This window comes from Planococcus citri, chromosome 3 (genome assembly GCF_950023065.1).
Source record: "Planococcus citri chromosome 3, ihPlaCitr1.1, whole genome shotgun sequence".
Taxonomy (NCBI): Eukaryota; Metazoa; Arthropoda; class Insecta; order Hemiptera; family Pseudococcidae; genus Planococcus; species Planococcus citri.
The window spans coordinates 19,026,198-19,049,200 of NC_088679.1; the positions used below are offsets into that span (position 1 = coordinate 19,026,198).

Genomic DNA, 23,003 nt, shown 5'->3' on the forward strand with positions numbered 1-23,003 from the left:
TAAAAAATAAACGTTTTTTACTTTTTGAAATTCATCGTTCAGACCTAAGTTGCTTTTCTTTTTTGACATTGAAATTTCTAAAAAACCATCATTCGAATTCTAAAATTTTGAAACCAAAAAAATCGACTCCTCGCATAAAAAAAAACAAAGCTTTTCACATATAAAAATACCAATTTTTGAAAGCTTTTGCCCTCGGTTTTTCGGGGTCTGCTTGCCTTTTTTACAAACTTAGTATTTTTAAAAAATCGTCATTGAAATCTTAAGATTTTGAAACCGAAAAAATCAAACTCTTCCTAATGTAAAAAACATTGTGTTTTCACCTATCAAAATACAAATTTTGAAAGCTTCTTCCCTCACTACGCGCGGGCTTAATTGTTTCCCTTTCACTGAAGGTTTTCCAAGAAAATAAACCAAACTTCATGAAGATCCGTTTGATAGTTTGATATTTTGTTTACTATTGATGATAAATAAAACCCACATTGAATTTTTCGAAATTGCACGTTTCGCACCTTCTCCCCAAATTGAGGGTTCATTTCGAAATTCTCTTTGGATGGTTCAATTCGAGGTTAAAGTGAACATAAATGCTAAAATCAACTTCATCGACCCTACTCGTATAAAGCCCTTTTTGATATCCATGTTGAATAAATGAATAAACGTTTTTTACTTTTTGAAATTCATCGTTCAGACCTAAGTTGCTTTTCTTTTTTGACATTGAAATTTCTAAAAAACCATCATTCGAATTCTAAAATTTTGAAACCAAAAAAATCGACTCCTCGCATAAAAAAAAACAAAGCTTTTTCACATATAAAAATACCAATTTTTGAAAGCTTTTGCCCTCGGTTTTTCGGGGTCTGCTTGCCTTTTTTACAAACTTGGTATTTTTAAAAAATCGTCATTGAAATTTTAAGATTTTGAAACCGAAAAAATCAAACTCTTCCTAATGTAAAAAACATTGTGTTTTCACCTATCAAAATACAAATTTTGAAAGCTTCTTCCCTCACTACGCGCGGGCTTAATTGTTTCCCTTTCACTGAAGGTTTTCCAAGAAAATAAACCAAACTTCATGAAGATCCGTTTGATAGTTTGATATTTTGTTTACTATTGATGATAAATAAAACCCACATTGAATTTTTCGAAATTGCACGTTTCGCACCTTCTCCCCAAATTGAGGGTTCATTTCGAAATTCTCTTTGGATGGTTCAATTCGAGGTTAAAGTGAACATAAATGCTAAAATCAACTTCATCGACCCTACTCGTATAAAGCCCTTTTTGATATCCATGTTGAATAAATGAAATGCCTAGCAAATTAAAATATTCGGCCGCAAATCAAAGTTAAAATTGTCCAAAAAAATGCATTTTTTTTAATTTTTTGGACTCAAAATGAATAATTTTGAATTTTAAATGTTTCATAACACATCTACATGTGATAAGGAACATTTTTAAAAAAAATTGAGCAAAATCGGTTCAGTAGGAGAGGCTGGCGGATTGTCACCAGGTTTTTCACGTTTTCAACAACTTAAAATTCTTTTAATGTATAAGGATGATGAAGTTCACTTGCTGAGTCAGTAAGAATGAGAGATTAGCAAAAAATGTTGGGCAACTTTCAATGAAAAAAAGTGACTTTCTGATGATTTCTGAAAGAAAAGCAGACTTCCGAGAAATTGAAAAAAATTGTACCAACCCCAAAAATTACAATTTTCAGACATTTTTAGCGAAATGTGACTAGATACGAATATCATAATGGTATTTTATCCTACTAGTAAAATAAAGTGATTTTTGACGATTTTTGAGGTTTATTTCCCGAGCAGAGCGAGGGAAGTAATTAAAAATCGTCGAAAATCACTTTATTTCACTAGTTGAATAACATATTTTATCCAAACGCGGGAAGAAAACGCGCATTTAATTACTCGAGCGACTAGCGAGAGTGAATAAAGTAGTGTTTTATTCTACTAGTAGGATAAAATAATATATTTAGGTATAACAGGCGAGATTTTTTGCTGAACTGCTAATTTAATTGCAAACAATTCAGCAGAGAGAATTGAGTAAGTATAATGACGGTAAAGAATATCGAGTGACACCAACCTTGTCACTGAGCACTGCACATCCAACAAATGAGTCATATTTTGATACATCCATCTTGTGAATATTTTGACACAATTTTGGAAATTATGTATGTATCAATTCTCGATAACTCTTTTAATTACACCACTATGTTGGTTTTTCCCAAAATTGTGTAATGAGGTGAAGTTAACTTCCATCTTCAGTTTTTCCCAAGGCAGGTGGTAGAATCGAGTGTGACCAGTGAAAAAATTGTGGCAATGCAATGCTCATAGATTGAAAAGTAAAGTTGGCATATTGTTAGTTATTAGTTTGGCAGCTGGAATTGAACGCATGATGATCCCAAATCCGCAATCATATTTTTAAACTTAAAATTTCCACAAAATTTCATCAATAATACAGTCGGGTATCCAAAATTTATTCTGTGAACTTGAAATAATTTCATTATGCTTTGAAATTAACTGCAGGTGAATTTCAAGTCGTTTTGGAGCCTGCAGTGACTTGATGGAAACTACTGAAACCTCCAGCAGATTTTCAATGCTCGCAATTTCCATAAAACTTTACCAAACAGAGTTGGAAATCTGAAATTCGCTCCAAGTCGATCGCAAGTGGTTTCTTTGTACCTTCATGGCCGATAAAGCATGCCTATACCCACTAATATTTTTCTCAAAATCAGTGTATTCGAGTCTGAAACACATTTTTGTCCAACAGTTTCATACTTCTATAAAAATTTGCAAAATTACCCTTCCTCCTCCGTTTGGGGTACAATAAAGATGAAATTAAGTTTACCCAGTATTTTTGACATTATTCTGAGGTGGATTGCAGGCAGTTTCAATCCGTTTTGAAGCCTCCTTCAATAGCTTTTTAGGAACTTCTGTTTTTGAAAAATACCACAAAATGTGTCCGAATTAACTTTACCTCGTACTGCGCAGAGTGAATTTCGGCTTTCCAACTCCACCTAATGGAATTTTTTAGACATTTGAAGCTTCAAAAATCTATCAGAGTCACTAAGAATTTTCAAAAAGTCCATGGAGTCTCCAAATGATCTTGATTAAACCCATCAGCAGACGACTTAATAGTGTGCTTGAATTGGAGTGCAGCGCGAAATTCGGATTTCTAACGTCATTTGATGAAATATGTATTGTGAAAATTTCAAGTTCTGCTCGAAGCCCCCAGAACTGCCCAAAACGATTTGAAACCGTTTCCAAACTAGTTGGTTGGTCGAAAATAAGGCATATTTCAAATTTCAGCTTTCTAGGTCAATTTGGTAAAATTTTGATTTTTTCCCCTCATGTTTGGCCTAAATTTGATTTTCAAAAATTCACCTAAAATTGAAAAATCTGCTCCCTCGGAATAATATGAGGGCTTTTGCTACGCTTTGTAGAAGAATCAGTAGGAAAGGTATAATGTCTCACTCGAGAAGGTTCGATCAAAATGTGTCATTTTAAGTAGTCGTTATCATTTTGTTCTGAATATCCCTCTGATGATTTAGATGACACCCCAATGAGTATATGAGCACACATTTGCATAAATATGTAATAAGTAAGTAGATACAAACGTGTATAATGTGTCTAATGCAAAGCAATAAATTTTTAAAATTTTTGTGTATATTTTTAGGACACGTATTATGAATCACTACTGGCTCAATTGATGTAGAAAATTCACAGTCGATTGAACGAAATTGCCAAAACGTGAATACGTTCTCAGCAACATCGGATAAACTTTGATGGCAGTGAAATTCAGACCGTGTTGGGTTTGGCAAAGAAACAGGTAAGTGTTCTGACGAAAATTTTTGCTCCAATACCATGGCGTCGAGTAGACTGAAAACGAGACCAACGACAGCTGTTTGAAAAAAAAACAACAAATAGTCAATGGTCTCATCTGAAGTGAAATTCATGGAGTGTCCAGTCAATCAGTGGAGTTAAGTCGCCCTCCTCTTGCCGAAACAATTTCTCATCATTTTTGAGATATTTTCCAACGTCATCAGCAGCAAATTTCATCATTTGATTTACAAACTTTCGACTGTGTGTTTATGACGCATGGAATTGGAGAGAAAAATCTGGGTGGCTATTGAGATGGTAAAAATATTGTCAACTTTCACTTCCCCCCTTCCTTCCGACTGGAGAAATTGCTGCTGAGAGCATTTTTTTTCAACTGTGGAGCGAAAACGCTTCTTTTCCACCCTCTCGATATTCCACCCCTCGATTTAGTGTCTCCTTATTTTCTGTATGATATGCTCTCATTTTGGAGTGAGAGAGTACTTTTTTTGGTTTCCCCTTCCCAAAGATTGGTTGGACACTCTGATTTACAACTGAATTTATACTGTAGAAAGAAAAATAAGTTACCGAATTTTCGAGGGTTTCTCCAATCCAACAGATTTGTAGTATGCAGTGAGCTACAGCAACCATCATACCGATTCCTTTAATCTTGACTGCCCACGGTAAATTGGTCTGGAAATTTTTATTCAATTCATAAATTTGATCAGATGAGTATTAATAATTGATTAAGATTATTTGTGTATGTGATGCGTTATTTAATTGACAATGAATAAGTTCATCTGACGAAAAGCTAGGCACTTAGAGTAAAATTTTTCTGTTTTCAAAGATTTTAGGGCACATGACCCTATTTGCTAATGGGTTTTTCTTTCTGTGAAGGCAAAGTTATCATCGAGTTTTCAGGTAGGTAGGTAATCTCAGGATAAATTTTATAATTTCAAAAGAACCGATTCAGCAATTGTAACATATAGCCCGGCATATGACAATAGGAGTAATTGCACCCCCCCCCCGCCGATCCTCCGGGACAGTATTTTTCTTAAAGGGGACATCCTAAGGAACATTTTAAAGCAAACTTGCCAAAAAAAAAGTTGGCCTTACTTACAAAATGGCGGCCATTTTGATTGACAGGTCAGCCGAAATTGCAGATTTTGCGTTTTATTATAGGACTTGCACGAACTTTTTCAAACTTTACAGAGGTAGATCGAAAGATCATGCAAAAATTTATCACCTGCCGAAATTTCAAGTGCTAAAGTGCGTTTTTCGATTTTTGGTGAATTTTTGAAAATCGAATTTAGGCCAAAAATGAGGGAAAAAATCAACATTTTACCAAATTGACCAAAAAAGCTGAAATTTGGGATATACCCTATTTTCGACATGCCAAATCGATTGGGAACGGTTTCAGCCCGTTTTGAGCAGTTCTGGCGCCTCCAGCAGATTTTTGAAACTCGAAATTCCCACAAATTCCATCAAATTGGAGTTTTGAAGCAAAAGCTGAAATTTATTCTAAAAACCAATTTCAACACGCTACAAAGTACTGCAGGTGAATTTCAAGTCGTTTTCGAGCCTCCAGCGACGTTTTGAAAATTCCTGAAGCCTCCAGCAGATTTTTGAAACTTTAAATTTTCACAAAATTTCATCAAATGAAGATGGAAATCTGAAATTTACTCTACACTCCAATTTTAACACCCTCTGAAGACGACTTCAAGTGGGTTCAAAGTCATTGTAGGGCCTCCAGCGACTTTTTTGAAAATTACTGGAGCCTCCAGTAGATTTTTGAAACTTGAAATTTCCCCAACATTAATTTATCAAATGGAGTTGGCCAGCTGAAATTTACTTCGTAGACGACATGGTGGTTTCAAATGGTTTTGAAGCTTCCAGCTACTTTTAGGAAATTTCAATTTTCCAAAAAAACGTCATACGACCTTTCAAAAAGTCGCTGGAGGCTCCAAAACGACTTGAAATTCACCAGCAGTCAACTTCGTAGCGTATTGAAATTACCATAGTTTGCATGAATGAATTTCGACTCTCCATCTTAGTTTGATGATATTTTGGGGAAATTTCAAGTTTCAAAAATCTACTGGAGACTCCAGTAATTTTCAAAAGAGTCGTCGGATGCTCTAAAATGACTTGAAATCCACCAGAAGTCGTTTTCAGAAGGTGTTAAAATTGGAGTGTAGAGTAAATTTCAGCTTTCCATGTCCATTTGTTGTGAAAATTTCAAGTTTCAAAAATCTGCTGGAGGCTTGAGGAATTTTCAAAAAGTCGCTGGAGGATCCAAAACGAATTGAAATTCACCAGCAGTCAACTTCGTAGTGTATTGAAATTAGTTTGCAGAATGAATTTCGACTCTCCATCTTAGTTTGATGATATTTTGGGGAAATTTCAAGTTTCAAAAATCTACTGGAGGCTTCAGGAATTTTCAAAAAGTCGCTGGAGGATCCAAAACGACTTGAAATTCACCTGCAGTATTTCGTAGCGTATTGAAATTAGTTTTTAGAATAAATTTTAGCTTTACAACTCCAATTTGATGGAATTTTGTGGGAATTTCGAGTTTCAAAAATCTGCTGGAGGCTTCAGAACTGCTCAAAACGAGTTGAAACCGTTTCCAATCGATTTGGCATGTCGAAAATAGGGTGTATCCCAAATTTCAGCTTTTTTGGTCAATTTGGTAAAATGTTGATTTTTTCCCTCATTTTTGGCCTAAATTCGATTTTCAAAAATTCACCAAAAATCGAAGAACGCACTTTAGCACTTGAAATTTCGGCAGGTGATAAATTTTTGCATGATCTTTCGATCTACCTCTGTAAAGTTTGAAAAAGTTCGTGCAAGTCCTATATTAAAACGCAAAATCTGCGATTTCGGCTGACCTGTCAATCAAAATGGCCGCCATTTTGTAAGTAAGGCCAACTTTTTTTTTGGCAAGTTTGCTTTAAAATGTTCCTTAGGATGTCCCCTTTAAGAAAAATATTGTACCGGAGGATCGGCGGGGGGGGTGCAATTACTCCTATTGTCATATGCCGGACTATTAGGTGGAATGAAATTCTAAATGTAAGTTTTAATTGCTTGAATTACCACAGATTTATCAATTATGGGATGGTTAATTTAATTTAATTTTAAAAATTCTTCCGATTAAATTTTTAGTCTAAAATCGCGAAATCCGTATGTACTTCCTTAAATTTTACCAATCGCCAGGTTTTTATGAGACTGGACTGTGGGCATGCTGATTTACTTTTACTAGCCTTTTGTCAGAATAATCTGTTCCCTAATGACAGCTTGAAGAGTACTTACCGATACAATTGTATGTAATTGTACTATAAGGCCTATGATGCTCACCGGAACAGATAACGAGCAGAACAATTGATACAATTTTCGTAAACTTTCAATCAATCTGCGAACAAATGATCACATTTTTAGTTATAATTTCAGGATAGACGATTAATACAAAAAGTATTCGCGCCTTACAAAGGAACTACCTGAACGGGCAGAAACGAAAATAAACGAATCAATGCTAGATCGAAAGGAGGCCACCTCAGGACCCCAAATCCAAAATTTCAAGTGCCAAAGTTGATTTCTCGATTTTTGGTGAATTTTTGAAAATTGAAAAATCCGAAAAATTATCAATTTATACCAAAAATAGAAAATATTGATGAAAAATGGAATTTTCTCGGGAAGTGGTTCAGATGGCGTCCCTAACTCATTTACGACTATCGAAATTCGTAAAACCTCAATTAGAGTCGTTCTGGAGCCTCCAGCGATTTTTTATCAGTTCTCCAGAAACTTGAAATTGCTGTAGAACGGCTAAAAATCAACTTTAGCACAAATAACTTTATTTTGGGCCTATGTGGGCTGCCTTTAACCATTTTTTGCGGGTGTCGCGAAAATCGGCGTCTGCCGGTTCAGATGTGTATTTTTGACCACTGGAAAAAATGACAAAATTTGAAAATATTGAATATTCCATCTTTTGCCACGACAACCGCAAAAAATGGTTAAAGGCAGCCCACATAGGCCCCAAATAAAGTTATTTGTGCTAAAGTTGATTTTTAGCCGTTCTACAGCAATTTCAAGTTTCTGGAGAAATGATAAAAAATCGCTGGAGGCTCCAGAACGACTCGAATTGAGGTTTTACGAATTTTGATAGTCGTAAATGAGTTAGGGACGCCATCTGAACCACTTCCCGAGAAAATTCCATTTTTCGTCAATATTTTCTATTTTTGGTATTATGTAATTGATAATTTTTCGGATTTTTCAATTTTCAAAAATTCGCCAAAAATCGAGAAATCAACTTGAGCACTTGAAATTTTGGATTTGGGGTCCTGAGGTGGTCTCCTTTTCGATCTAGCATTGATTCGTTTATTTCCGTTTCTGTCGATTCAGGTTGTTCCCTTGTTAGATAATGACCGAGTGATTTGCTGGATATCGCGTATTCCTTCTATTGTAATTTTCTCGAATGTTTTTTCCGCGTATCTGGACACACCATACATATGATGAGTTTTCTCAATATGGGAGCTCAAAAGGGCTGACCTGTAGTCCAATTTTTTGCTCGCTTTATTCAACAGTGCCTTACAAATGACACCCCAGAGTAGTATAATGGCCACAGATGACAATCCCGCGAAAGCTTGCGATGATAAAATGAAGTTAGACAGAGTGGTATTGATTTGGAAAATTGTCAACGTGCCAATCAGCTCCGTATTGGGAAAAGGAAACAAATAATACGTGTAATTTTTAACCTTTTCCTCTTCGTAGAAAATGAGAACATCGCATAGGCAAACGTTGCCCCATACAGTACCGCTGATGAGTTGGATCACGATATAGCTGTTAACGTATTTCCATAAGTCGAGTTTCTCCTCCTGATGCGAGGATCTGTTTTGTAAAATTCGGTCAATATCGCGAATACATTGTTCGATATCGTCGCGATACAGAAATGTAATTACAGGTATGAAAAATCCCATCAGGGTTGAATTCACCATCACGTTTATCATAAATAACTGCGTCGAAATATCGGGTTCTTTGTCATGGATTAAAAATGCCCCCACGAGGACATAAGTGACCAGTAAACAACTCAAATTATACAGCATCCATATAAATCTGAACGAATTATTGATCTTACGAGTGAAGTAAAATTTACCGCAGAAGCAATAATACAGGAAGAGTTGATTGGCTAAAGTTGTCTCGTAACCGAAGATGTTTTCTCGGCCGAAAAATTGTTTGATTATTTTCACCAGTTGTTCGCGTAAAGTAATCTGCATTGCGTAAGCTTGAATACTGCCTCGAAAAAGTGCTCAAATATGGGCCAATTTTTGCAAAATTTGACTGTCAAATATTGTACTGGTCAACTGAACAGAAGACTAATTACGTTATCTAGTTTACAAGATTCGCGAACCGATTAAATTATCACGATGAAATGCAGATAGGTAATGATAAGACTTGATGGAAAAAACTTACCAACGGCGGTTCGCAAAATTGAAATTCAGGGGCTTAGCCTCGAACGCCGTTTTTATTTGTTTTGAAAAATATAATTACGTAGAACATGTGTCAATCAACACGATTAAGTTCGACTTTACTACTTCTTGACATGTTTTGTCGATTAAACTGTTTACATTTTCGTGATGATCAATTTAATTAGGTGTTTGGATGGTTAATTCATTGATTCTTGAAGTTTATGAATTAAATAAGAGATGAAAAATTATTTCCTATTTTTTTTCTATTTGAATATCGACTCTCTTGATGGAAAATTTTTGTTAATCTTGGAACCATAATTATACATATGACTAAATTTTTTAAAATTCGATGTGTTTACCTTATTTTTCATAAATATTACTCGTTGTTTTTCTTGAATCGCAGATTTCAAAACGTTTCCGCTTTCCTTCTCACTAGAATTGATTTTTTGTTTTTGAAATATCTGTTTAGGTGGTAGGTGGGTAGTGGTACCTAACTACCTACTCGAAGTTTTAGAAAAATCATTTTGTAAAATTTTTCAAGTTGGAGAAATAAACTACTCAGATGCCAAAGTTCAAAGTTTCAAAAAAATTTTAAAAGCTTTCGCTCGAGCCAAACTTTTTTTTCAAGTTATTAAATATGTTTTAAGCAGTCGACTTAGTTGGAGTGCAGCATGAATTTCAGATTTCCAACGTCATTTGATGAAATTTCAAGTGTCGAAACTCTGCTGGAGGCTCCACCACTGTTCAAAACAGTTTGAAACTTTTTCCAATCGATTAGGCAGGTTGACAATACAGTATATCCGGTTCAGCTTTCTAAGTCAATGATAAAATTTTGATTTTTTTTTCTCGTTTTTGGCCTGAATTTTATTTTGAAAAATTCGCCAAAAATCTAAAACTGCTCTTCAGCACTTTAAATTTTAGCTGATGATACATTTTCACACGCTCTTTCGATCTAGCGTTGTTTAAGTACCTAGTTCAAAAAAATTACGTGCGAAGTCCACTGTTGGAGAACAAAATCTGCGATTTCGGCTGACGTGTCACTCAAAATGGCGGCCATTTTGTCAGTAAGGCAAACTTGTTTTTGGCGAGTTTGCTTTAAAATGTTTGTTAGGATGTCCCTTTTAAGAAAAATGCTGTCTCGGAGGAGGCTATAGGACATTTGCGCACACCTATTGTTTGAAGGAGAAAATTGTACGACATTTGCGCACAGTTTTATAACAATAGGACGAGAAATGATTAATGGATTTTTTCGGAAAACAGGACATTTGCGCACAATGTTCATTTTATGTCAGGGTTTTCCAAAATGTTGACGAAAATAACCACCCAACTACTAATCAAACCACCATCGATTGATCTCCATTCTTCAACCATCCCCGGTGATTAGTGGGGGGCGAGGGGTGCTTGATTTTACAAGTTACACACAACTGAATCATATACCTATTTGATAAACGAATTTGGACGTGCAATATATCGAATAGTATGTTTTCGAGGTCACTGAATACGAATATGAACTTATTTTCTGGTTAAAATGCCTCAAAGCCACTCTGTGTCCCAAAAAGAGGACCAACATTTTGAAAAATTGTGAAAAATCGGTGATACTATGGAAAGGTATGTTTTCCGAGGTTGCTGAGAACGAATATGAATGAACTTATTTTTTATGTCCAACCTCTCAATGTTCCTCTGTGCCCCAAAAAGGGAGTCAACATTTTAAAAAGTCGAGTGATATATCGAATGGTATGTTTTCGAGGTCGCTGAATACGAATGTGAACTTATTTTTTTATTTTAATGCTCGCTTAAATAAAATATTTCTTCGTTTGGGAACCACTGCCGAAAATTCATTAAATGTGCGCAAATGTCCTCCATTTGACATGGTGTGCGCAAGTGTCCTATACCTTTTCAAACGAAAGGGAAAGTGTGCGCAAATGTCCTTTTACCTCGGAGGATCGGCGGTGGTGTGCAATTATTCCTATTGTCGTACTCCGGACATTATGTGGGCTTGAGCTTATGCTTTGTAGAAGTTTTTGAACGACCCCCTTCCCCTCTCGCCCAATTTCTTTACGTGCCTTGAATGATTTGGTGGGTATATTTCTCAAGAATTCAGGTGACTGATTTTTTTAAAACGAAAATCTGTTTTGGAAAATATCTTGTTCTACTGATACGAATTTGTAAAAAATCAGTTGAAATCTAGCACACGAAAGTTTGATCAAAATGTACATACAATTTTGTAGTCGATCATTCGTTCTGAGTATCCCTCTGATGATTAGACACTCCCATCAATGAGTATATATGAGCACAGATCTGTATATAATAGATAGGTACATTTGATACAAACATGTACATATACATATTACCTATTACATAACGATAACATTTTTGCATTTCTGTGTTTGTTTTCAGGATATCTGGAACGACTACCGACTCAATTGATGTAGAAAATTCACAGTCGATGAAACGAAATGACAAAAACGTGAAAATGTTCTCAGCAACATCGGATAAACCTTTATGGAAGTGAAATTCAGATCGTGTTGCGTTTGGCAAAGAAACAGGTGGGTGTTCTGACGAAAATTTTTGCTCCAATACCATGGCATCGAGTAGACTGAAAACGAGACCAACGACATCTATTTGAAAACAAACAACAAATATCTATAGTCAATTATCTTATCTGAAGTGACATTCACAGAGTGTCCAAGTCAATTAGTAATGGAATTTCCTCGCTTTTCCGAAACATGTTTTTAACATTTTCCATCAGATCTGCATCATATAAAATAAAGATGTACGGGTGGAGGATTCAACGTCATCTGTAGTAAGGGGTCACACGGGGGTCAACATTTTTTTTCGGGGTTCGTATCCCTTACTCATAGAATCTAAGAAGTCAATGTGATGACAAAACGTACTAAAATTACAAAATTACCCATTTTCAAAATTTTGGAGCATTTGACCCCTCTCCTCACCCGCTCATTAGTCTATCTCGAGTCCTGCGTATCCCAAATACAGTTTGAGTATTTACTTCGACTTTTCAGACAGAAAAATTCCCGAATTCTGCAAAGTTTCCTAATTAAAAAAAGTTTGGGACTCGTGAAACTCCTGCCCCCCCCCCACGAGCCTTCTAAGGTCAAAATTATTCTGCGATGTTTACCCCAGACGGTTTTTCCAGTTTTATGATGAAAAAAAGTCGACGAGACCAAAATTTACTCTTAATCCAGGGTGTCTCCCGGGTCTAAGTCATTCAAGTCGTACGAAAGTCATATGTACTTTGAGATTTGCAGTCATACAAGTCGAAGAAAAGTCATACTTTTGGTCAGAAATCGCTTGAAAAAAAATTTAAATTTCAAGCAAAAATTGTGTTTAAAATATTGTTAAAAGCCATTACTTTTCAAAAAATTTTACTCTCGCTCCGCTTCGGCAAAATTTTGAGATTCTCTTGATGTTTCCAAATTTCGAAAATTTCTTCAAAATCAATATCAGTTTATCTAATCATTTTTCATCTATATCTTTCAATTTTTGTAATTAGCATTTTCAAAATCTTAGCCCCCCCCTCCTACGGTAAAATTGGTTTGCTTCGCCCCTGTATCTAAGTTTTATTTGGAGTTTCACGTTTGTGCTGAATGTTGATGCTGGGTTATTCCACGTCAATGGCACCCTGAAGTGGTAGGGGGGTTCGGCTAATTTATTGAAATTTTTCCCGTGGAAAGACCTTCCGAAGGGATGACCAATGGCGCAAATCGCAGCCCTCTAGACCATTTTTAAAGGCAGCCAGGGGGTGTCAAAGTTTTCAGTGAACCTAAAATATCATCCATTTCAACAGTGGATTACTCGATAACCGCGATACCTACCAAAATGGAACATTTTCCCATAGTTAGGGGTTTTGGAAGGCTTTTTGGTGATATCATAAAAATCAGTGTTGCCATTTTTTTCGTCCAAAAATTTGCTCAAAAAGTTTCCAAACGTAGTTTTCATATCGTTCCGACGCTCAAAAATTCTGAAAAAAATATACTATGGACAACTTTTCATGCTGAACAGCATGTTAAAAAATTGGGATGGTAACATGTTGCAAAGTTGATTTTAAAAAGTTTAAAGTTTGCAAAAAAATACGATTTCTTGATTTAAAACATGAAAAAAAGCTTTTAGTAGTGAAGTTGGCCCATTGACCCCTATTTTTACGTATTCGTTGAAAAAGTTGAAAAAACTCTTTCACTCGATGAAATAAACTCCTCACAAAAAAATCAAAATTCGAAAAAATTCAATTTTCAATTTCAAACATCAAAAAAAGTTGAAATTTATTCAGTTGTCTTATTTTCACCTCTTTCTGACGTATTTCATGAAAAAGTTGATAAAAATTACACTCACAACAAAAAAGTAAAAATTCGTTTATTTTTTGAATCTTTTCGAATTTTGATTTTTTTGTGAGGAGTTCATTTCATCGAGTGAAAGGGTTTTTTCAACTTTTTCAACAGATACGTAAAAATAGGGGTCAAATGGGTCAACTTCACTGATAAAAGCTTTTTTTCATCTTTTAAATCAAAAAATCGCATTTTTTTGCAAACTTCAAATTTTTTAAAATCAACTTTGCAACATGTTACCATCCCAATTTTTTAACATGCTGTTCAGCATGAAAAGTTGTCCATAGTATATTTTTTTCAGAATTTTTGAGCGTCGGAACGATATGAAAACTACGTTTCGAAACTTATTGAGCTAATTTTTTGTACGAAAAAAAGTGGCAACACTGATTTTTATGATATCACCAAAAAGCCTTCCAAAACCCCTAATTATTGGAAAATGTTCCATTTTGGTAGGTGTCGCGGTTATCGAGTAATCCAATGCTGAAATGGATGATATTTTAGGTTCACTGAAAACTTTGACACCTCCTGGCTGCCTTTAAAAATGGGCTAGAAGGCTGCGATTTGCGCCATCGGTCATCCCTTCGGAAGGTCTTTCCACAGGAAAAATTTCAAAAAAATCGCCGAACCCCCCTACCACTACTTGGTCCAATTGACGTGGAATGACCCTGATGTAAATTTTTAAAAATTTTGTTTTTTCTAAGAAAAAAAAATAATCAAATTTGAATTTTTATAGTGATGAAATGTATCTTTTTCTGCAACAGTTATTTTAAAAAATGTCTTACAAAAATGCAAACTTGGCCATACAAATGTCATACTTTTTGCTAAATTGATTCAAGTGATTTTATCCCCAGCCCCCCAATCAATTTTTCGGATCAAAAATGCATCCTACACTTATGTTTTGAGTTTTTAAAGTAAAAACGGATTCTTTCAAATTATAATTCTATGGAAAGAAAAAAAAAATTTCACTGTATGTACCTATGTTTCCCTATTGAACCTAGAAGAAAATGGGGTGCCTTAAAGCCCGGATCAAAATAAACTTTTTGAGCAAAAATGTTCAGGATCTAATTTTTTGGGGATTACGAATTGAACTAGGTATTGGGAGCGACGAAATCCGAAAAAAAATGCATCGTGTACAAATAAGAATTACCCTAGCGAAGAGGTATTTCACTTCTTCTCATTGCCTCAGCAAGCCCGTCTCCAGGTCTTTCGTATTCCAATTACATACAATTCAAAGATTCGCTTACATATATTTTTTTAGTCAGAAAAATCATAAAATTGAGCAAATATTCATTGCTTGAAACAAATTCCTTGACCTTTGTACAAGGACGAAGTTCCATTGTATTTTTTGGTTTCCCCTTCACAAAGATTGGTTGGACACTCTGATTTACAACTGAAATTACTATTGAAAGAAAAATACCGAATTTTCGAGCGTCTCTCCAATCCAACAGACGAGTAGTAAGGGGTAAGCTACAGCAGCCATCATGCCAATTCCTTTAATCTTGACTGCCCACGGTAAATTGGTCTATGATTTAAAAAAAATTTAATTCAGGAACAGATGAGTATACTTGACTAAATTGATTAATGTGTGTACGTATGTGATGTATTATTCAATTGGCAATGAAGTTCGTCTGACAAAAAGCTAGGTATACCATATACGAAACAAAAATGGCCAAAGAATTCAGAATGTATGAAAAAAATTGAAAGCAAAGCAATAACGTGAAACGCCTTTAGTAGGGCTTGAAATCGTGCAAAAACTTACACGATGAAACTTGAATTTTCTGTTTTCAAAAATTTTGGATCACATGACCCATTGACCCTATATGCGAATGGGTTTTTAATACTGCGAGGGCAAAGTCATCATCGAGTTTTCGAGTAATATCGAAATCAATTTTTTTAAATCAAAATGAACTGATTCAGCAATTGTGACTTGAGAACAATAAAATTCTAAATGTAAATTTTAATTGTTTGAATTAGGTACTACAGAATTATCAATAGAAGGACATCGTGATTTCCTTTTACTAGCCTTTTGTCAGATCAATCTATTCTGTAATGAATGCTTGAAGAGCACTTACTGACACAATTGTATGTAATTGAACTATAACGCCTATGATAGTTACCGGAACAGCTGACGAACAGAACAACTGATAAAATTTTCGTAGACTTTCAATCAATCTGCGAACAAATGATCACATTTTAGTTATAAATTCAGGATACACCTAGACATTGATATGTACAAGAAGTATTTGCGTCTTAGGCAATGAGAATGACCGAGTGATTTGCTGGACATCCCGTATTCCTTCTATTGTAATTTTCTCGAATGTTTTTTCTGCATATCTGGACAAACCGTACATGTGATAATTTTCCTCAATAAACGAGCTCAAAATGGCTGACCTGTAATCCAATTTTTTTCTCGCTTTCTTCAACTGTGCATTGCAAATGACCCTCCAGATTAATATAATGGCCATAGATGACAATGCTGCGAAAGCTTGCGATGATAAAATAACGTGAGACAGAGCGGTATTGATTAGGAAAATTGTCAAGGTGCCAGTTAGCTCCGTATTGGGAAAAGGGTACAAATAATACGTGTAATCTTTAATTTTTTCCTCTTCGTTGAAAACGAGAACATCGCATAAGCAAACGTTGGCGAATACAGCACCGCTGATGAGTTCGATCACAATATTCCTGAGAACGTATTTCCATAAGTCGAGTTTATCCTCCTGATGCGAGGATCTGTTTCGGAAAATTCGGTCAATATCGCGAATACATTGTTCGATATTGTCGCGATACAGAAACGTGATTAAAGGTATGAAGAATCCCATCAGGGTTGAATTTGCCATCACATTTATCATAAGCAACTGCATCGAAATATCGGGTTCTTTATCGTGGAGTAAAAATGCCCCCGCGATCACGTAACCAACGAGTAAACCGCTCAAATTGAACAGTGTCCATATAAATCTGAACGAATTAGTGATCTTACGAGTGAAATAAATTTTACCGCAGAAACAATAAAGCAGGAAGAGTTGATTGGCTAAAGTCGTCTCGTAACCGAAGATATTTTCTCGGCCGAAAAATTGTTTGATTATTTTCACCAGTTGTTCGCGTAAAGTAATCTGCATTGCGGAAGCTTGAAAACTGTCTCGAAAAATTATTCAAACATGCATGGGCCAATTTTTGCAAAATTTGATTGTCACATGTTGCGCTTGTCAACTGAACAGAAGACAAATTACATTAGGTATCTAAGTAGTTAAACGATTCACGAACCAATTAAATTATCACGATGAAATGTAGGTAATGATAGACTTGATGGGAAAAACTTACCTATAGCAGCTAGCAGCGGTTTGCAAAAAAAGAACTCAGTGGCTTGACCTCGAACACAGTTTTTGTTTGTTTTGAAAAATATAATTATATAGAATATGTGTCAATTAGTGCTTTGGTGGAATATTTAAATGTACGATGAAGTTCGACTTGACTACTTCTTGACATGTTATGTCGATTAAACTTTATACTTACATACATTTTCGTGATGATAAATTTAATTAGGTGTTTGGGGTGGTTAATTCATTGATTCTTGAAGTTTATATAGAAACTAAAAAGTAATATTTTTTGTTTTTTATTTGAGAAAAAATATGTCGCGAGACAGAAAAATTATTTCCTGTTAGTTTTCGATTTGAAGATCGACTCTCTATAGATGAAAAATTATGTTGGTTTTGGGATCGTGTGACTTAATTTTTCAAAATTCGATATGTTGACTTTATAAAATGTCACTCATTGTTATTTTTCTAGAATCGCAGACTTTAAAATGCTTCCGTTTTTTTCTCACTCGAACTGATTTACTGTCCCAGAAATTGCTATAAAATTAGTAGATAGGTATACGGTATAGGTATCAACTCGAAGTTTTATAAAAATTATTTTGTAAATTTTTTGAGTTAGAGAATCAACATTCTTATACTTACCTATGCTAAAGTTCTACGCCTCAAAAAATTTTCAAAAGCTTTCGCTCGAGCCAAACTGTTTTTCTTTCCAATCCTTAAAAATATACCTATACGTTTAAGGGTTTCCAAAAATAAACTTGAAAAATATTTTTAAGAGTCAGAAACTCTGAAAAAAATTTTGAGAGTGGTTCAAAAAATTGAAATTTGTAATTTAATTCCATTTTTTTTCGAATTTAATCCGACTTAATGCACAAATCCGTCATTTTTTTAAAAGTTGTTTCCTTTATCATGAATTTTTTCAACTGATAGCACCATTTATTTCAAAATTCATCTTTATTTCTCCAGGTCAACAGTCAACACCGACAATTATGGTAATTAGACGATGAATACATGAACTCTTCCTCATTTTCTCGTAACTTGATTCAAGAAATTCACGCTGGATAAGACGACGCGACGTTGGAAAAAAGCGCAAACGTTCTGGACAATATTGGATACATATACGCACTTTCATAACTGCAAAATTCACGTCACTTTGATTGTGGCCGAGAAAAAGATGAACTTCTTTGCGAATATTTACATTCCAATACCACGGAGTAGACTGAGGAAGATATTTCAGAAACCTGATACAAAAACAGAGAATAAAATACCTACTTCCTTGATTGGAAATGAATTGAGGAGCTCATTGCAAAAATAGCCCTTGTCCAAAATGAAAACAAAAAACAAGCTAGACAAAAAACCACTGTACAGTCCTGATGAATTAGTATGGTGTATTTAAAGTGATTTTTTTTATCAAATTGAGAAATTCCTGTTAGGTACTATTAGAATGAACTTTTAGAGGGGTATCATACTGATGCAAGGGCGGACTGGCCCAAAAGGGCTTACCGCAAAATGATAAAAATTGGGGCCTATTTGTACATAAAGGGTCCATTTTCCATAGTCTTTCCGATCATTGGGCACCCCAACTCTCCCTTATTACCGAAAAAAGTTGCATACTTTTGAATTTTATCAAAGATTTATATCCATTTTTCACAGAAAGGGCCCACTTTCTACTCAGGGCCAACTTTCTTTCCGGAGCCTAACAGGATTTCCCCGGTAGCTCTTATGGTCAGTCCGCTCCTGAAACCAGTGGTAGTGACAGATACTGTTTGAAACCAGTGGTAGTGGCAGCAACTGTTTAAAACCAGTGGTTGTGACCAACACTGTTCAAAACCAGTGGTAGTGACAGATACTGTTTATAACCAGTGGTTGTGACAGACACCGTTTAAAACCAGTGGTTGTGACAGACAAGGTTTAAAACGAGTGGTAGTGACAGACACTGTTTAAAACCAGTGGTAGTGACCAACACTGTTTAAAACCAGTGGTAGTGACAAACACTGTTTAAAACCAGTGGTAGTGACAAACACTGTTTATAACCAGTGGTAGTGACAAACACTGTTTTAAACCAAAGGTTGTGACAGACACTGTTTAAAACCAGTGGTTGTGACAGACACTGTTTAAAACCAGTGGTTGTGACAGACACTGTTTAAAACCAGTGGTAGTGACAAACACTGTTTAAAACCAGTGGTAGTGACAAACACTGTTTAAAACCAGTGGTAGTGACAAACACTGTTTATAACCAGTGGTAGTGACAAACACTGTTTTAAACCAGTGGTTGTGACAGACACTGTTTAAAACTAGTGGTTGTGACAGACACTGTTTAAAACCAATGGTAGTGACAAACACTGTGTATAACCATTGGTAGTGACAAACACTGTTTTAAATCAGTGGTTGTGACAGACACTGTTTAAAACCAGTGGTAGTGACAAACACTGTTTAAAACCAGTGGTAGTGACAAACACTGTTTAAAACCAGTGGTAGTGACAAACACTGTTTAAAACCAGTGGTAGTGACAAACACTGTTTATAACCAGTGGTAGTGACAAACACTGTTTTAAACCAGTGGTTGTGACAGACACTGTTTAAAACCAGTGGTTGTGACAGACACTGTTTAAAACCAATGGTAGTGACAAACACTGTGTATAACCATTGGTAGTGACAAACACTGTTTTAAATCAGTGGTTGTGACAGACACTGTTTAAAACCAGTGGTTGTGACAGACACTGTTTAAAACCAGTGGTTGTGACAGACACTGTTTAAAACCAGTGGTAGTGACAAACACTGTTTAAAACCAGTGGTAGTGACAAACACTGTTTATAACCAGTGGCAGTGACAAACACTGTTTTAAACCAGTGGTTGTGACAGACACCGTTTAAAACCAGTGGTTGTGACAGACACTGTTTAAAACCAGTGGTAGTGACAAACACTGTTTATAACCAGTGGTAGTGACAAACACTGTTTTAAACCAGTGGTTGTGACAGACACTGTTTAAAACCAGTGGTTGTGACAGACACTGTTTAAAACCAATGGTAGTGACAAACACTGTTTAAAACCTGTGGTAGTGACAAACACGTTTTATAACCAGTGGTAGTGACAAACACTGTTCAAAACCAGTGTTAGTGGCAGACACTATTTAAAACCGGTGGTAGTGACAAACACTGTTTATAACCAGTGGTAGTGACAATCACTGTTTTAAACCAGTGGTTGTGACAGACACTGTTTGAAACCAGTGGTTGTGACAGACACTGTTTTAAACCAGTGGTTGTGACAGACACTGTTTATAACCAGTGGTAGTGACAAACACTGTTTTAAATCAGTGGTTGTGACAGACACTGTTTAAAACCAGTGGTTGTGACAGACACTGTTTAAAACCAGTGGTAGTGACAAACACTGTTTAAAACCAGTGGGAGTGACAAACACTGTTTAAAACCAGTGGTAGTGACAAACACTGTTTATAACCAGTGGTAGTGACAAACACTGTTTTAAACCAGTGGTTGTGACAGACACTGTTTAAAACCAATGGTAGTGACAAACACTGTTTAAAACCTGTGGTAGTGACAAACACGTTTTATAACCAGTGGTAGTGACAAACACTGTTCAAAACTAGTGTTAGTGGCAGACACTATTTAAAACCGGTGGTAGTGACAAACACTGTTTATAACCAGTGGTAGTGACAATCACTGTTTTAAACCAGTGGTTGTGACAGACACTGTTTGAAACCAGTGGTTGTGACAGACACTGTTTTAAACCAGTGGTTGTGACAGACACTGTTTTAAACCAGTGGTTGTGACAGACACTGTTTTAAACCAGTGGTTGTGACAGACACTGTTTAAAACCAGTGGTTGTGACAGACACTGTTTAAAACCAATGGTAGTGACAAACACTGTTTAAAACCAATGGTGGTGACAAACACTGTTTAAAACCTGTGGTAGTGACAAACACTGTTTAAAACCAATGGTGGTGACAAACACTGTTTAAAACCTGTGGTAGTGACAAACACGTTTTATAACCAGTGGTAGTGACAAAAACTGTTCAAAACCAGTGGTAGTGGCAGACACTGTTTAAAACCAGTGGTAGTGACAAACACTGTTTATAACCAGTGGTTGTGACAGACACTGTTTAAAACGAGTGGTAGTGACAGACACTGTTTAAAACCAGTGGTAGAGACAAACACTGTTTAAAACCTGTGGTAGTGACAAACACGTTTTATAACCAGTGGTAGTGACAAACACTGTTCAAAACCAGTGTTAGTGGCAGACACTGTTTAAAACCAGTGGTAGTGACAAACACTGTTTTAAACCAGTGGTTGTGACAGACACTGTTTAAAACCAGTGGTAGTGACAGACACTGTTTAAAACCAGTGGTAGTGACAAACACTGTTTAAAACCAGTGGTAGTGACAAACACCGTTTATAACCAGTGGTAGTGACAAACACTGTTTATAACCAGTGGTAGTGACAAACACTGTTTTAAACCAGTGGTTGTGACAGACACTGTTTAAAACCAGTGGTTGTGACAGACACTGTTTAAAACCAGTGGTTGTGACAGACACTGTTTAAAACCAGTGGTAGTGACAAACACTGTTTATAACCAGTGCTAGTGACAAACACTGTTTGAAACCAGTGGTAGTGGCAGACACTGTTTAAAACCAGTGGTAGTGACAAACGCTGTTTGTAACCTGTGGTAGTGGCAGACACTGTTTAAAACCAGTGGTAGTGACAAACACTGTTTGTAACCTGTGGTAGTGACAAACACTGTTTAAAACCAATGGTAGTGACAAACACTGTTTAAAACCAATGGTAGTGACAAACACGTTTTATAACCAGTGGTAGTGACAAACACTGTTCAAAACCAGTGGTAGTGGCAGACACTGTTCAAAACCAGTGTTAGTGGCAGAAACTGCTTAAAACTAGTCAGGGGCAGACTTGCCCAAAATGGCCTACTTTGAAATGATAGAAATTGGGGCCTATTTAAACACAAAGGGCCCATTTTCCGTAGTCTTTCCGATTGTGGGGCCCCCAAACTCTTACTCATTAGTCATTACCAAAAAAAGTTGCATACTTTTGAATTTTACCAAAAATTTATACCCATTTTTTACAAAAAAGGCCCACTTTCTACTCAAGGGCCCACATTCTTCTCGGAGCCCTCCCGGGATTTCCCCGGTAGCTCTTATGGCCAGTCCGCCCCTGTACTAATGCATCCATACAATGCAGTGTAGAAAAGAACCTACCGACAAGGGCTATTTTTGCAATGAGCTCCTCAATATGCTGGTTATTATTTGACTGACTAAACTATAGGCCTATTATTGTGTGAAAGTCGTATGCTCACCGAATTCTCCAAAGTTTGTACCGTTAAACAGATGATCAAAGCTATCCATCCTACTGCCAGCATTCCCATGCATTTGATTTTCATGCTATTGGTAAATCTGTCTTCAATACGCAAAATGCGATCACTTTTTTGAAAAATATGTTGGCAGTTTGAGATCATTATCTATGTATAATATGTATTATGTAGTAGGGTAAATCGAGAAAAAAAAGTCGACGAATTCTGACCAAATTCACCAGAGACCTTCATTTTGAGTTGAAAGTTACTCGAAAATTTTTGTAGCTTGGGTGGCGCCCTCCCCTCCACCCCCCCCCCCCCCTAGAGCGGAGAAATAAATCTACAAAGAATAAGCATTTTCGTAAAAAAATCGAATCTTTTAGGGTTTAAAAATGCTCGAAATTGAATTAAAAGACACGTTTGTGGACAACACGACTGCGGAATGTCGATGTCATCGAGATGGAAGGTAAAAATAGGTTAATGTTCACAGAATAATTTATCGAGTGGGAAATTGGCTGAATTCGTTCGTTTGGTTTTTCAAGGGTTGCTACATACTTGGGGTTAATTATATACTTGTAGGAATTTTAAATCGGAAAGAAATCAACGAGTTAATGAAGTAGGTGGATGATTTTTCAATGCTATTGTTGAATAAGTCTTTTGGCTATACGTTGGAAAAACCAGACTCATATGCGAGTTGTAATCTGTGATGTATATTTTTAAAATGGCGTGACCCAAGCTTCGGAAAAAAAATGATGAATTTTATC

The 23,003-nt window shown here is 35.9% G+C and overlaps 3 long non-coding RNA genes across 3 annotated transcripts in view; 1 reads left to right on the plus strand and 2 right to left on the minus strand.

Annotated features, from left to right (window-relative positions):
- The window catches only part of LOC135838331 (uncharacterized), a 120,200-nt gene that overhangs the window by 82,637 nt on the left and 14,560 nt on the right, over window positions 1-23,003 (plus strand). The window contains exons 5-6 of the long non-coding RNA XR_010557387.1: window positions 3,676-3,828; window positions 11,669-11,817. This is a non-coding gene — a long non-coding RNA (uncharacterized LOC135838331). The remainder of the gene's footprint in view (window positions 1-3,675; window positions 3,829-11,668; window positions 11,818-23,003) is intronic.
- Window positions 3,823-7,216, minus strand: LOC135838333 (uncharacterized). Its single transcript, XR_010557389.1, has 3 exons — window positions 7,122-7,216; window positions 4,404-4,508; window positions 3,823-3,900 (listed from the first exon to the last, which is right to left on the minus strand). It is a non-coding gene; the product is annotated as an uncharacterized LOC135838333 (long non-coding RNA).
- Window positions 11,559-16,899, minus strand: LOC135838332 (uncharacterized). Its single transcript, XR_010557388.1, has 3 exons — window positions 15,684-16,899; window positions 15,029-15,133; window positions 11,559-11,889 (listed from the first exon to the last, which is right to left on the minus strand). It is a non-coding gene; the product is annotated as an uncharacterized LOC135838332 (long non-coding RNA).